Consider the following 13,457-nt stretch of genomic DNA (forward strand, 5'->3'; position numbering starts at 1 on the left):
ATCTTTTTTACAAAATTGGAAAATTCAACATAAAACTGGAATACCATATAACCCTACTGGCCAAGCAATTGTCAAGCGAGCTCACCATACTCTTAAGACTCTCCTTAATAAACAAAAAAGGCGGAGTCAGGAGTCCTCGCCAAAAAATTTATTAATGATGGCTGTATATACCTATAATTTTTTAAATTGTAATGATTCCTTACAAACCACCATTTAAAGACATTTTGCCAAAAAGGACAAGAATGGTCCCTGCCCTCTGGTCCAATACAAGGACCCAATTGGAAATGGAAAATGGGAAGGACCGATTGAATTGATAACATGGAGAAGAGGGTATGCTTGTGTTCTGCCCCCCATAGAGCCTTTGTGGATTCCAGCCAAACGAGTAAATTCCTACCATGGCCCAACAACACGCTCGCTGTCACATGTGGATAACACAAAGTGACAGGATCTGGGAACTGGAGGACTAACCAGATAGCGGAGGTGACATTGACAGACATCGGAGGACCAGAACCTGTTGATGGAGGAAGGGGGACCAGCTGACGGACCCTGAAGCCCTGTTTGAGCCCCGTGGGATAACATGAGGGGATACGAAGGTCATTAAAACAAGGGCTGAAAAGGTTATGGATGGTAATGGGGTCACTGACACCCCAGAAAACAGATTTCTAGCATATCTTTCTGTGATATCAGCCAATTCTATCAAGATTGTTTTGATTCTATCTTGTTGTGTCTTGGCGGTTCCAGGATGGTCTCCTCAGAAAATGACCATGTGTATTGGACCGTATCTTGATCCACCAGGCTTAAGCTTCACACCTGGTAGAATCTGGAACCCTCACTTTCCAACAATGACACTAAACGGACTGGAGGAACCTGGCTTTTGCCTAATGGACCGTTAGAAGAAGGACGCCATTGGCTATGGGTCCCTGAAGGTATTGCCTTTGTTTCTGAGCATTTACCTGTGATCCAGACTTCTCCACGCTGTGCGTTACTCCCCTAAAGTGGAATGCCAGCCAACATTCCTGGGAAGAAATACACCACTACTGCTTACAGGGGGCATGTTCCACCAACTTGAAAGGCAAGGTTGATCAACGGCAGTTGGAGTTACAACAACTTGAGGACATTAAAAAACTGATTGAGCAAAGTGTTTTCCAAACTGAATGACAACCTCCAATGGCTAAACCCAATAACCTGGTTTGATGGACTTAATCTAACAGTGTGGGTAATGGGAGCTGCCTGATGCCTACTTATTATTATAATATTGTGTCTTTTGAGGTGTATCTGCAAATTGTTCCTGCAGGACCACATTCACGAGAAATAGGTGGCAGGCTTCATTGGTTTAACCACCATCATGGTGATATCAAACAAAAAAAGGGGAGATGTCGGGGTCCCCCTTGGAAAGTATCGAGACTTGGAGCCCCACACAGGCCAGGTGAAGGAAACAAAGCCTGTAAGACCTGACTGGAAAACCGGGAACGCTGGGTGCATATGTGCCTCGATGCTATAGCCAGTGGGCCCAGGTGGGAATTGGGCCATGAGAAAATGCTTTATGTCCTTTGAAGCTTGCCCTGTTCTTTCACCCTACTTGATCGCTTTTTCTACCAGCAGCAGAGGTTTTTACTTTAACTCAAAATGAACTCACCCTCCCTATTTCACAGCCATTTGAAGTCTTTGTGTCCAACACACCCTGACCTGAAGGAGGTCTCCATGTTCCTTCAATTGTTATCCCCGAACAATATCTGTTTTCTGTAATCAGCATTGTTTAACAGATTGATGAGCTTTATGTGCATGCTATATGCCCTTAAGCTTACTACGCTCAATAAAAGACCTTGGAGGAAGGCAATCGAGGCATTGGTCTCTCAGACATTTGCCAGCCTTCTTTCCCCTAGCACAAGCTGCCTGGGAAGTCTTCATTTCATCCACAACACCAGAGGATCTCTGAGGGTTGGGGGTTCCCAACATACAGCCATTGTTAATATAACAAGAATGGTTTACGCAACATCAATGTACCTGGAAGTCAAGGAGAGTGCACTGGAATGTGCATGTGTGAACAATGACAACTTCACTGTACTAATCAATGGGGGCTATAGACTGCCTGGAGTGGCATTATGTACTGTGTGGCTGTCGCATTCAAAATGACTGAGCGAATAGAGCAACGAATCTACAACAAATTTTGTTAAGCTTGAATATTCCTCCATGGAAACTATTCAAATGATCAGAAGGCTACAGCTATGGGCAACTGGTGATTGGCAGCTTCATCATGACAACGCATTGGCTCATGCAACATGTCTTGTGCAGTTTTTGGCAAAACATCAAATCACCCAGGTGACTCAACCCCTCCAGAGCCCAGATTTGGGACCCTGCAACTTCTAATTTTTCCCAAATCTAAAATCACCTTTGAAAGGGAAGAGATTTCAGGCTATCAATAAGATTCAGGAAAATAGGACGGGGCAGCTGATGGCTACTGGGAGAACTGTGAGGTGCCAAAGTGCCTACCTTGAAAGGGACTGAGGCCATTATTGTCTTATGTACAATATTTCTTTTTATTTTTTTTTAAGATTTTACTTATTTTTAGAGAGAGGGAAAGGGAGGGAGCAATAGAAGGAGAGAAACATCGATATGTGAAAGATACATCAATTGATTGCCTCTCACATGCCCCGTACTGGGGACCTGGCCTGCAACCCAGATGTGTGCCTTGATTGGGAATCGAACCAGCGGACCTTTTGGTTCATAGGCAAGCACTCAACCCATTGGGCCACACCAGCCACAGCTGTACGATGCTTCTTGTATCTTGTATCTTCTTCAATAAATGTCTCTATTTTTCATATTGCATGGCTGAGTACTTTCTGGACAATAATACAATAATGAATAAATAATGCAAGAATAAACTCTGTTTTGTGTATCCAAAACTGTATACCTACTTTAACCCACCCCATATATATACATTCTCAGGTTCCATCCTAGACCTATGAAATCAAAATACCTGGGGATGGGGCATTTGCATTAATGATTTTTTTTAAGTTCCCCAGGTGAATCTATCTGCCAGGGCGGAGAACTAACACTTCCTACCCACCTTGGTCAGTCAGCTTCTGATGCTTACCAAGCTCTCAATTAGACCTTGCTACTCCAAGTTTGATCCACCTACCAGTAGCATCTGCCTCACCTGGGAGCTGGTTAGTCATGCAGAATCCAAAGTTCCACCCCAGACATAATGAATCAGGACTTGGCATTTTAACAAGATCTCCAGATGGTTCATGTGAACATTCAAGTTAGAGAGGCACTGCTATAAGGTACCAAACCCTTTCCCAGCTCAGGGCCTCTGTAAGTGATGTTCAGCTCTGAATGGTGTTTAACATTGAACTTTTCTGGCACTCACAAGGCATCCTATTCTTCCCCTTTGATCATATCTGTAATTACCATAAGGTGATTAATATCTGTCTACTGCATTAGCCTTACATCATAAGGACAGACATCCCATCCATGATACTCTGGGATATTCCCAGCTCCTGGCACAGTGTCTCATATTTTCAAACAGCATCTAGACTTTTGTTTTATACCAATATGATCTTATTCTAAATTTCCACAATATTTCTGTCCCATTAGCAATGCCTTTCTTCAAAAATAAGTTGGTTTTAGCTCCATAATTCTTGGATATAATATATAATCACAGCACTGTACTTATTTCAGAATCTAAAGAGCTACTGGTCTCTCTTTCTAAAGAAATGTAAATTGAATGTAATTCAAAGTACCATTACTGTTCTTTTAAATTAATAAAATCAAATATTAGCTTTTGTTTATAATAGCATTGGCTGGATTGTCAGGAAACAGGGTCACATAAATTGCTGATGGTGTTGTAAATTAGTTAACCTTTCCAGATAACAATTTGGTATTGAAGCCATATCCTGAGTCAGTGAACCCACTTTAGTGGTAAGAGTCCAAGAAAATAACCCCAAAGAAGTATTTGAACAAAGGTGCTCAGAAGTACCATTTATAATAGTAAAAAGGAGGAAAAAAATTAAAAAAGAACGCACAAACTATAGTAATCAATGTATAGCGTACTATTCTGTAATTTAAAATAATGAATATACATAAATGAAATATAAAATAGATGATGCTATGCAAGAATACAAAAATATTCTGTATGTACTGATTACAACTATTAAAAAAATCTGTGACTGTATACTGATACAATTAGATATGAATTCAGAGTAAAGTTTAGGATTTAATGGATTCTCTTCTATAGGAAATATATTAAAGCAAATTTTAATGTTGGGTTATTTGTGGGTTTGCTGGTCAGTTTCATTAAGTGTTATAGCTATTTTTGTTTTACTCAGACTCACTAAAAAAATAAACACATTTCTTCAGCTTTGGCATTTGAGAACATTTATTAGTTATTGAATAAGAAGTAAAAGACAAGATTCTATATTTGCCCAGCTTTCTGCTTACACCTCAAACTTCATCTGCAACTCATTTTTTTCCACATGAAGGTGGAGAAAAATAATGCAACAATGATTACAAATTGACTGAGCATCTCCAGTGAAAGGTGTTGGGCAAATACAAATGTCAGAGCTGCTTAAAAAACCACCACCCACACTGACTATCTTGCACAAATCACTTTATTTTTCTGAACCTCAATGTTTCCCTCTGTAAAATGAAAGAAATATGTTAGAATCACATGGGAAGGGGGAGGTTAAGTGGAGGAAAAGTAGGCATGTGATACCTCAAAGGATCCTGATGCATACTCTGATGAAAATCCATTGAGTCTCATTCACATTTTGAGGGGAGAGGATAAGTTAATACAACCCCTTCAAGGGGGTGGTGATTTGATTACATGTTTGAAACTTTCAAAATGCATATGTATCCTTTGAGCCAGTAACTCCACTTTTAGAAATATATCGTTCAGATAATTTTACACATGAGCACATACAGTTATGTACAAAGACATTCACTGTAATCCTGTAATAGAAAAACCTGGAAACAACTTACATGTTGTTTAACCCAAAGATTAGTTACAAGTTACAGGGCATACAATGAAATAAGGAAAAGAATGTCAATTTAAAAAATGAAGAGCTCTATATGTACTCATATGGCATGAGTTCCTAAATATGTTAAGTAAAAAAGAGCAAGGTGTGACTGGTATGTACCATGGGGGAAGGAGTATGGATAGGTAGACACATGTTTATAAACATGCCTATGTGAGGCCACAGAAACTGGAAACTACAGCTATCTCTGCGGAAGTCAGGGTAGGAGGGAGACTTATATTTCTCTATATGCCCTTCTGTACTGCTGGAATTTTTTCTCATATGCATTTACTATCTCTTCTCAAAACTGCGCAGTATTCCCTACAGGCCTCCCTCTGAGTCTTCAAAAGGCTGTGATTCTGCCTCTGTGGAGATTGGCCATTGTCTCTCCCAAATTGCAGGGGCAACAACATCTGGCCCCACACTACCCCAAATGATCTTTTCAAGCCCAGTCAATCCAAGCCCCTGACTTCCTTTAAAATCCTCCAGCAGCTTTCCACTGGCCGAACTTGAACCAGCACATATAGCCCTTCAAGCTCACCCTAATCTCATCTCCCACCCTTCTATCCTCTATTCAGTCCAACTATGTTTAACCTCTTTGGGCTACTCCCCAAGGACAGGGACTCCTTCCACCTCCAAGCCCACTGTGCTGTTCCCTCTTTCCTGTATTCTGTCCACCACTCACAAACTCCTTTGCACCCTTCATGATCCAAATATCCCCTACAGTAAAGCTTTCTTGAACCTCCTAGGAAGAGAACGCTCTCTATACAACTTGGCAGATGCTCTGGAACTAAACTGCCAAGATTCAAATCCTGCCTATTCTCTCATCTGCCCACTGTATGGTCTCAGTTTCCACCTTTGTCAAGTAGAAATAAGCCGCTACATGACTGCTGAAAGCATTAAAAAAATTCATGGAAATTTATTACATACAGTGTCACAAGGCAAATAGAAGTTATTATTACTACACTTTCACACCACCTGTGATGTATGTATTTGTATCCATCTGTTCTGCATCAGATAGTGACCTCCCCAACAAAAAGGCACATGAATGTACTTAAGTCAGGTGATTGGCCTTTCTGGTTCTGAATTTCACCCAGATGGTAAATAAGTGGCTAAAAGTTGCCAGTGAACAGACTCCTAGACCCCACTGTGCCTTCGACTGCACATATCAGTCAGACCACCTTAGGAAGGCACAGGTGAAAAGACACCATGGGGTGGGCTCTTGGCCTTTTGGAGACAGTCAAGTAGACTGGATGCCAGTGGGATACAAGACCTGACAGTTCCTGTCTGCTCACTACTAATGGTGGAGCTGGCTGGGATGGAAATGGAGAGATACTGCAAGTCCCAGGCATGCACTCCAAGAAGGTCGTTGAGAAACAGGTAAGATTCTTTTGGGAAGTGGGTACCTGGAAGTGAACAGAGCCAGGACATAAAGAAATAGGATAGGACCTACAAGACAACTTGGAGGCAATGGAAAGGCACACAAGACCCAGCTCCTGCCCTCAAGAAGCTCCTCCAGTGAAAAGGGCTATAAAGGAAAAGACAGAACTAGCCAGGTCAAAGTGGAGAGGAAAGCAGATCACATGGGCATAGGCATCCAAACATGTGAAGGGGCAGACAAGTGGCTCTGAATGGTTAGGGAGGGGGACAAGGGGAAGGAGAATCAAAGGATTCAGCTACGACTAAAAGAATAAATTGAGGTAAAACTGTCAGGGGCCTTCCATGACTTGATAAGACGTTCTGGATTTCATTCATCCCCTGGGAAAAGGAGAGTGAGGGAATTTTTAAGTAAACAAGTGACAGCATCAGATCTGTGTTTTGTGAAGGAGTGGCCAGGCAGGAAGATGTTCGCCCACCTTCCACCGTCAGTCCTCTCCCCGCCCACCAGCATCTTGTTCCAGGGCTGCCTTCACAGCAAGCAGGTGGCAAATGAAGAGATCTCTCGGGAGATGTGACTGGTTCTACAGCAGGAATCCCTACCCTGGGCAAAGGCCTCGGAAGGCATTCACCCTGTCTAGGGAGGTTCTGAACATTCTTTTCCTGTATTACAAACAACATGACCTCAAGGAAAACACACATTGGGCTCAACTCATTATTATTTTTATCTTCAGGAAATACAATTAAGAATTAATATTTTAAAAAACGATGTTCTTTATTTTATTTACCAAAAGTAAAAAGGGAGGGGGAAATCTGCATTCCCAACTGGCTCTTTCTGAATGCCGGGCAGCTCTGAGACCCTATTTCCCTTTTTAAGCCGCCTCAACAGTTGGGAGTGGGCAGAAAAAACAGGGGCCTGGGAAGGGGGTCTGAGGGGTTTTAAGAGAAAGAAAAGTTGGTCTCTGCAAGAGCAAATTTTCTCATGCCGGGAGTTCTCTTTCTTCCCATTAAATGAACCTGAGCAAATTCGGTTCTCACTATTCCAAGTTTCTTATTTCAGAATGAACTACGGCAGCCCTGGCCTGCCCCCAGGAGGACGCACGCAAAGTTCCCGGGCAGTCCACAGGGGTCAGCGCCCTGTCCGGCACGCTTCCGGGGACGCCCCCCGCACCCCCCCGCCGCCACCCCCGGACAGCGCAAGGATGTGGGAGCCGACTGGATTCTAGTCACCCGAAGGATTCTACCCTGAAAAGAGGGACTGGGGTTCCGACCAGGGACTCCTATTCGCGCCCGAGAGCCACCCCCCCTCTTCTAAAGCCCCCGGGGCGGCGGCGGCCGCGAACACTCACGGAGTCCGGCTCTGGGCGGGACCGCTGGGGACGAGGACGGCGGCTCCGCCTCGGTTCCGCGGAGGCGACTCGGTCGGCCCCACGCCCTCAGGGCCGCCGCCTGGCCCGCGGCTCGGAGCCCCGCAACGGCGGCGGCGGCCTCGCCTCCATGGCGAGGGAAAGTGGCTGAGGGGCAACTAGGCGGGCGACGGTGATGGCGGCAGCGGCCAGGGGTCCGGGCTGGCTCGCGCGCGCGCGCGCCTCTCTGTCAGCGCCGCACTCACCGAAGCCTCGCTCCTGAGCCGGCCTTGGTTGTAAGGCGCCTCCTTATTGGCCGTTCAGAGACGGCTGCTGATTGGCCCACACCGAAAGGGCGTCTCCCGAGGTCCTCCCGGGCCCCACCCGTGCGCGCCTCCAAGTGCTCGCTTACTTGCCGAGTACGCAGAGCGGGGTCTCAACCGTCTCAGTCTCATAAACTGTCATGCGCCCCATCGCAGCCCTGTAGTCGGCGAAGCAGGACTCCGGGAGCACCTACGTCTTCCGCCTCTCTACAAGCCCTGTCCCTTGGACATGGGCCTTCTTCCCAGTTTACAGATGCGGAAACTGAGGCCAAATACAAGTTAATCCAAGTCCAGGGACAAAGGCGGACTGTAATTCAAATACCGTCTTCCCACTCCTCTTTTGAAACGTGTGCCACTCGGAATTTTTTTTTTCTCTCTCATTGGGGCAAGGTATTTAGAGTACGAAGCCTCTCTGGGGAGAGAGAGGAACCAGCAAATCCCCTAGAACGGGTCTGGCATCATGGGTGTTGTCTTACATCAAGTCAGCCCACGCCATCCCCACCCGAGCCCCAGGGAAATCTTCGCTTTCCAGATGCACGTACGGGGCCTGGCTGGCCACGGAGGCGGGTAGAAACACTACATTTGGTGCTCTGCTTTGGGGGTGTTGCTTGCGTCAGACCTGGCGTGGGAGGGGAGGGGAGATTCAAAACGCAGAGTACCTAGAGATGCGTTCCCCTCACCCCACCCCACACGGGGGCCGGGGACCCGGTAGGGAGAGCGTTAACTCCTCGCCAGTGCTCCCCGCCCCACGTGTGGCGCCCCAAAGCCGGCAGGAGCGGGTTCCCAGGCTGCAGGGCTTAGACGTCTGCGGCTGAAGGGGGATTAGAGTTGTGGTGAGACACTCTCCTGGTTGTGACCCCCATGTGGAGTCCCTCAAACACAGCGGAACCCAAAGAGCGAGAGTGGCTGGGCGTCTGTAGGATGGAGACTGCACAGCAGTGTGCACACTGAGTTTTCCTGAGATTCTTCACCGGAGGCCTGGAGTCTTCGCTGCCTGGGGTGGGTTACGCGGTGAGCCTTTCCTCCTGTCCCGCAGCCCCTGAATCCCTCCTCTCCCACCACCTGCCCGGCAGAGTCCCATGGTTCGGCACACCCCAGTGGAAGGGTCTGTGGCCAGCATCGTTTCTTGGTGGGGCGTGTGCAGTGGGGACATTTTGGTGCAGGCGGAAGAGCCCATATCAGCTGTCATATTCACAGAATTGGTGCCTCTACCATGTCCAGTGCACACTACTGCCTGGAATTGGCACACCAACTTAAAACTCTATACACGCCCCCTCCCGGTATTTGTGGAATAAGTGAGTGTATACCGACCAGAGTTACTGCCTTGGAATACAGAGTGCGGTGGACCTCCTCAGGCCATCCCCTCCCCAGCAGAAAAGTCCCTCCTTGGGTGGGAGATGTGTTTCTCACTTCCTCTCTTGCCCAGAACTGTCGTGAAATGGCCAAACCCAAGTGTCCCTGCTAGACAGACACTTCAGCTCAAAGGTCCCTAGGCCACATGCACAATTTCCTGGTGGACCCAATGAAAGCATGTTTTTCGCATGCTCACTATTTAGGTTTCCCAGGAAGTCCAAACTCAACCTACCTGCACACTGACGGAAAAGTGAAAAGCCTACAAAGTGTTTGGACACCCTGAGAAACAATGACCGTGAGAGTAGAAAGTACCTGCATGGCTAGCATAGCAGCACCCTAGGACCTACCAGTGTGGTTTTACTTTATCTACATTTGAGCCACACTATTATTTCTTAATGTTTCTTTTGGTTAATTTACATTTTATTTATATTTTTACTTATATTGCCTAAAAAGTTTTGATATGCTACTTATATTTTCTAACATAAAAATAAGTAGCTATTAAAATAAAAAGTGTTCATCCTTGAGGTCTGAAAGATCCCCAGCCTATCTGACCACATTGTTTCAGTTGGGTGTGGGAGAGAACCCTGCGGTTCAAGCCTCTCCATTTGCTGGGTAACCTGAATCTCCTTCTGCTACTCTTCCTGGAACATCCCAGGGCTGTACTGAGAATTGCAGGCATGTACAGCTTGGCAAGTAACCTGTCTTAGTAAATGCAGTTCCTTTTCTCCATGAGACAGCAGCACTGTGGTCAAACCATTTGTGGTGTATGTGCAGTGGTGACAGAACCTCTAAGACCAAGGAGAGGCAGGGTCTTGGTGTCTCATTCTGGAGACCCAAGGAAGGAGAATTCGGCTTGGCAACAACACATACCCTGTTTCCACTGGAAAAAGACAGTCTCATCCTCTGCTGCCCACCTCTCCCATCCCACCTGACACCCAGGGTGTCCACAGTTTCCCCCCTTACTACAGGACAAAGGGCTGTCTTCAAAGAAGACAGGAGAAAAGAACTGAGATAAGGAGGGGAGGCAGGTTTACTGTACCTAGACCCACCCAAGTGGGAGGCAGAAGCCTTCCTCCCAGTCCTGGCTTAGTCCTACCCCAGAGGAGCATATACCTATAGATAGATGCCCAAGAGTCACAGGACTCATGAGAAAAGGACTGGATTAGAAGGAGAGCTGGAGGATGTGGGTAAAGAACTCCTGTTTCTGTAGACAAGTCACTTCCCTTCTCAGGGCCTCCTTTCCCCATGTAGTAAATGGAACAATGAGTCATTTACTCAACAAATACTTATTGGATGCAGACCATGTGCTGGACACAGGAAGGAATGACAGAAAATATCTCTGCTCTCATGAAGTATTCTGGATAGGGTAGCAGACAATAAGCAAGTGAACAAGAAAACTTGAATGTGTAATGAAAACAAAGCAAGGCGTTAAGATAGAAAGTTGACATAAATGAGAGCCTAATGCCTTTCCAGGCCACAGTTCTCCCGAGGGTCATTTGCCAGCACTGTACCTAAAAGAGATTGCAACCCTCTGTCAGCCCCGCCCCACCCCAGTCCCAAGGATGTAGCTTGTAGGAGCCTTTGCTCTGACTCTCACTCCAGGGCTGCCATTAATATCCTAAGCTATAAGAAATGTTTCCAAATTCTCTGACCCCAGCTCTAACATCCTGGTCCCAGGCCCAATCCTAGCCCCATCCATTGGCCAAGAGTTGGCCCCTCACATGACTGCAGGACCAGGCCTGCTGTACAAAGTACTCAGGGTAGAAGGCATTTTACACAAATTTCAACTTGTCAGTCAAGGATTTGGAAAAAAACAAAAATCCTGGTTGTTTTTAAGATAGCACTATATGTGTGTTCATTTGTCAAAACTCAGCAAATGTACACTTAAGATCTGAGTATTTTGTATATAGATCTTGTCTGAAAAAAAACCTGCAAAAAATAATGAACTCTAGCTAAAGAAATGCATTCTGAAATATTTAGAGGGAAGTGTACTAATGACTGCAACTTATTTTGAAATACATTAAAAATAAGACAGAATTTTAAAAAAAGAAAAAACAAAAAATAAATAAAAATAAAAGACAGATTAGTAAAATCTGAGGGATGGCTAATGGATAGATGTATGATACAGTAAATATATTAAAATGTTAATGGCAGAATCCAGGTGATGGGTGTACAGGTATTCACTGTAAAATTCTTTCAACTTAGCATATGTTTGAAAGTGTTCATAAAATGTCAGAGAAAAAATCAGTGTTTAACTTCACAATGAAGTGCAAAGGCTGCTTTTAATTTTCAAACAACTGTCCCCATGAACAATTCCAGTGCTTCTCTACGTGCATATACTTTTTATGAAATTGTAATCTCCCTTTGAGATTGGGTGGGATAGGCCTACGTGACTGCCTTGACAAACAGGTGACAGGTGACTCCCAAAGCTAGGGTAGGGAAGGCAGTACAGCTCTGCCTGGCTCTCTCGGGATGCTGCCCTTGGGAGCCGGCTGCCATGTTGTGAGGTACTGCAGGTTGTACGTGTTTTGATCAACAGCCCCTGCTAAAGTTCTAGTCTACAACCAGCTTCCACTGCCAGACTGAGAGTTACCAAGCCTTCAGATGATTCCAGCCTTCAGCTATCAAGTCTCCTTCAACCTTTTGAGTCTTCCAGCTGTTGCCCAAGACATTGCAGAGCAGACAAACCATCCCCGTCTTATCCTGTCCAAATTCTTGACCCACGTAGTGAGTAGTAAGCATAATAAATGGCTGTCTTACAATTGGATTTATATCCGCTGGGAGGATTTTTCACAAACTTACATTTACAAATCAGGTAGGGGAAGAAAAAGAAACAACTTTCTAGGACTCTCACTTTTTCAGCAGCCCAAAGCTTTGGTGAGGCCTGCCCTGCCTGTGGGCTTTGGTTTCCTCCTTTGTCTTCCTTCTAGAGTAAGGAGGTAACAAAAAGAAAAAGTAATGCCCTCAGTGCTGGGTTGGGGCGCTAGGACATGAAGCCAAGATGCAATGGAGTGCAAACAAAGGCTAGAGATAGGGTGACTGGAGGGTCAAGAAGGCGCTCCTACTGACTGGGGACGAAGTTTCCATTTAGAGTAGGGTGGAGCCAGGGATTAAGTTTGCAGTTCTTCCTTGGCACAATTGTCAGAATCCCATCCTTTTCTCTTCAGCCCAGACACCACCCAGGAATTGCTCACCACTGTTCAGTGGGAAAGGTCTCCAAAAGCTCCTCCTCCACACCCACAATCTGCTGACCACATGCCTCTCATTAGTCCTCCAACTCTCACCGAAGTGCAAACGGGCCTTGCTCAGGCTCCCCTGCTCACAGAGCCCAATTTCAACTTCAGCTGAGTCATTTCTCCTGTTACCACAACATCCAAGGCGAAGCTCTAAGAACCCCAAATGTCCAAAATGATTTCAAATCCATTTTGTTACGTATCTGCTGTTACCAAATCTCCCTGGTCCTCAATTTCCTCTTTTATAAAATGGGGTTATGTTACTTATCTCACAGGGCTGTCATGTGGGATAAATGAAGTAACGGTCAAGGGTTTATCATGGTTCTTCTGTTTGTGTGCATATAATGCTTTTCAGCATGCTTTTTAAAAAAAGTAATTTATTTATTTTTAGAGAGAGGGGAAAGGAGAAAGAGAGGGAGAGAAACATCGCTGTGTGGTTGCCTCTCACTCATGCCCCCAACTGGGGACCTGACATGCAACTCAGTCATGTGCCCTGACTGGGAATCGAACCTGCGACACTTGGCTCACAGGCTGACACTCAATCCACTGAGCCACAGCAGCCAGGGCTTCAGCATGGTTCTTGAGGAGTTGTTGCTTAAGTGTTATGCCATCTCTCCCCATGATCCTTCTAGGGGCTGGAAGCTTAAGAGGGCTTTTCTTGGTAACTGTGCAAAGGGGCAGGTCTCTTGTAAATATAGCTGAAGAAGATCATTCTCCAGACAAAACACAGACATGGAGTTTTGCTGAGGTGTCTGTAAGGTTCTGCCTCTAGCTTGCTTTTGCTTAGGTGGGACTGTATAAGACAAGCAC

General features: G+C 45.6%; 1 protein-coding gene across 3 annotated transcripts in view; it reads right to left on the reverse strand.

Annotated features, from left to right (window-relative positions):
• Positions 1-8,017, reverse strand: part of PTPRA (protein tyrosine phosphatase receptor type A) — a 126,042-nt gene extending 118,025 nt beyond the window's left edge. For all 3 annotated transcript variants that reach the window (XM_090286132.1, XM_090286131.1, XM_090286130.1), the window contains exon 1: positions 7,742-8,017. The gene's annotated coding sequence lies outside the window, so the exon portion shown is untranslated. The remainder of the gene's footprint in view (positions 1-7,741) is intronic.
• Between the last annotated feature and the right edge of the window lie 5,440 nt (positions 8,018-13,457).

Source organism: Furipterus horrens, unplaced genomic scaffold (genome assembly GCF_987537825.1).
Source record: "Furipterus horrens unplaced genomic scaffold, mFurHor1.1.pri manual_scaffold_8, whole genome shotgun sequence".
Taxonomy (NCBI): domain Eukaryota; kingdom Metazoa; phylum Chordata; class Mammalia; order Chiroptera; family Furipteridae; genus Furipterus; species Furipterus horrens.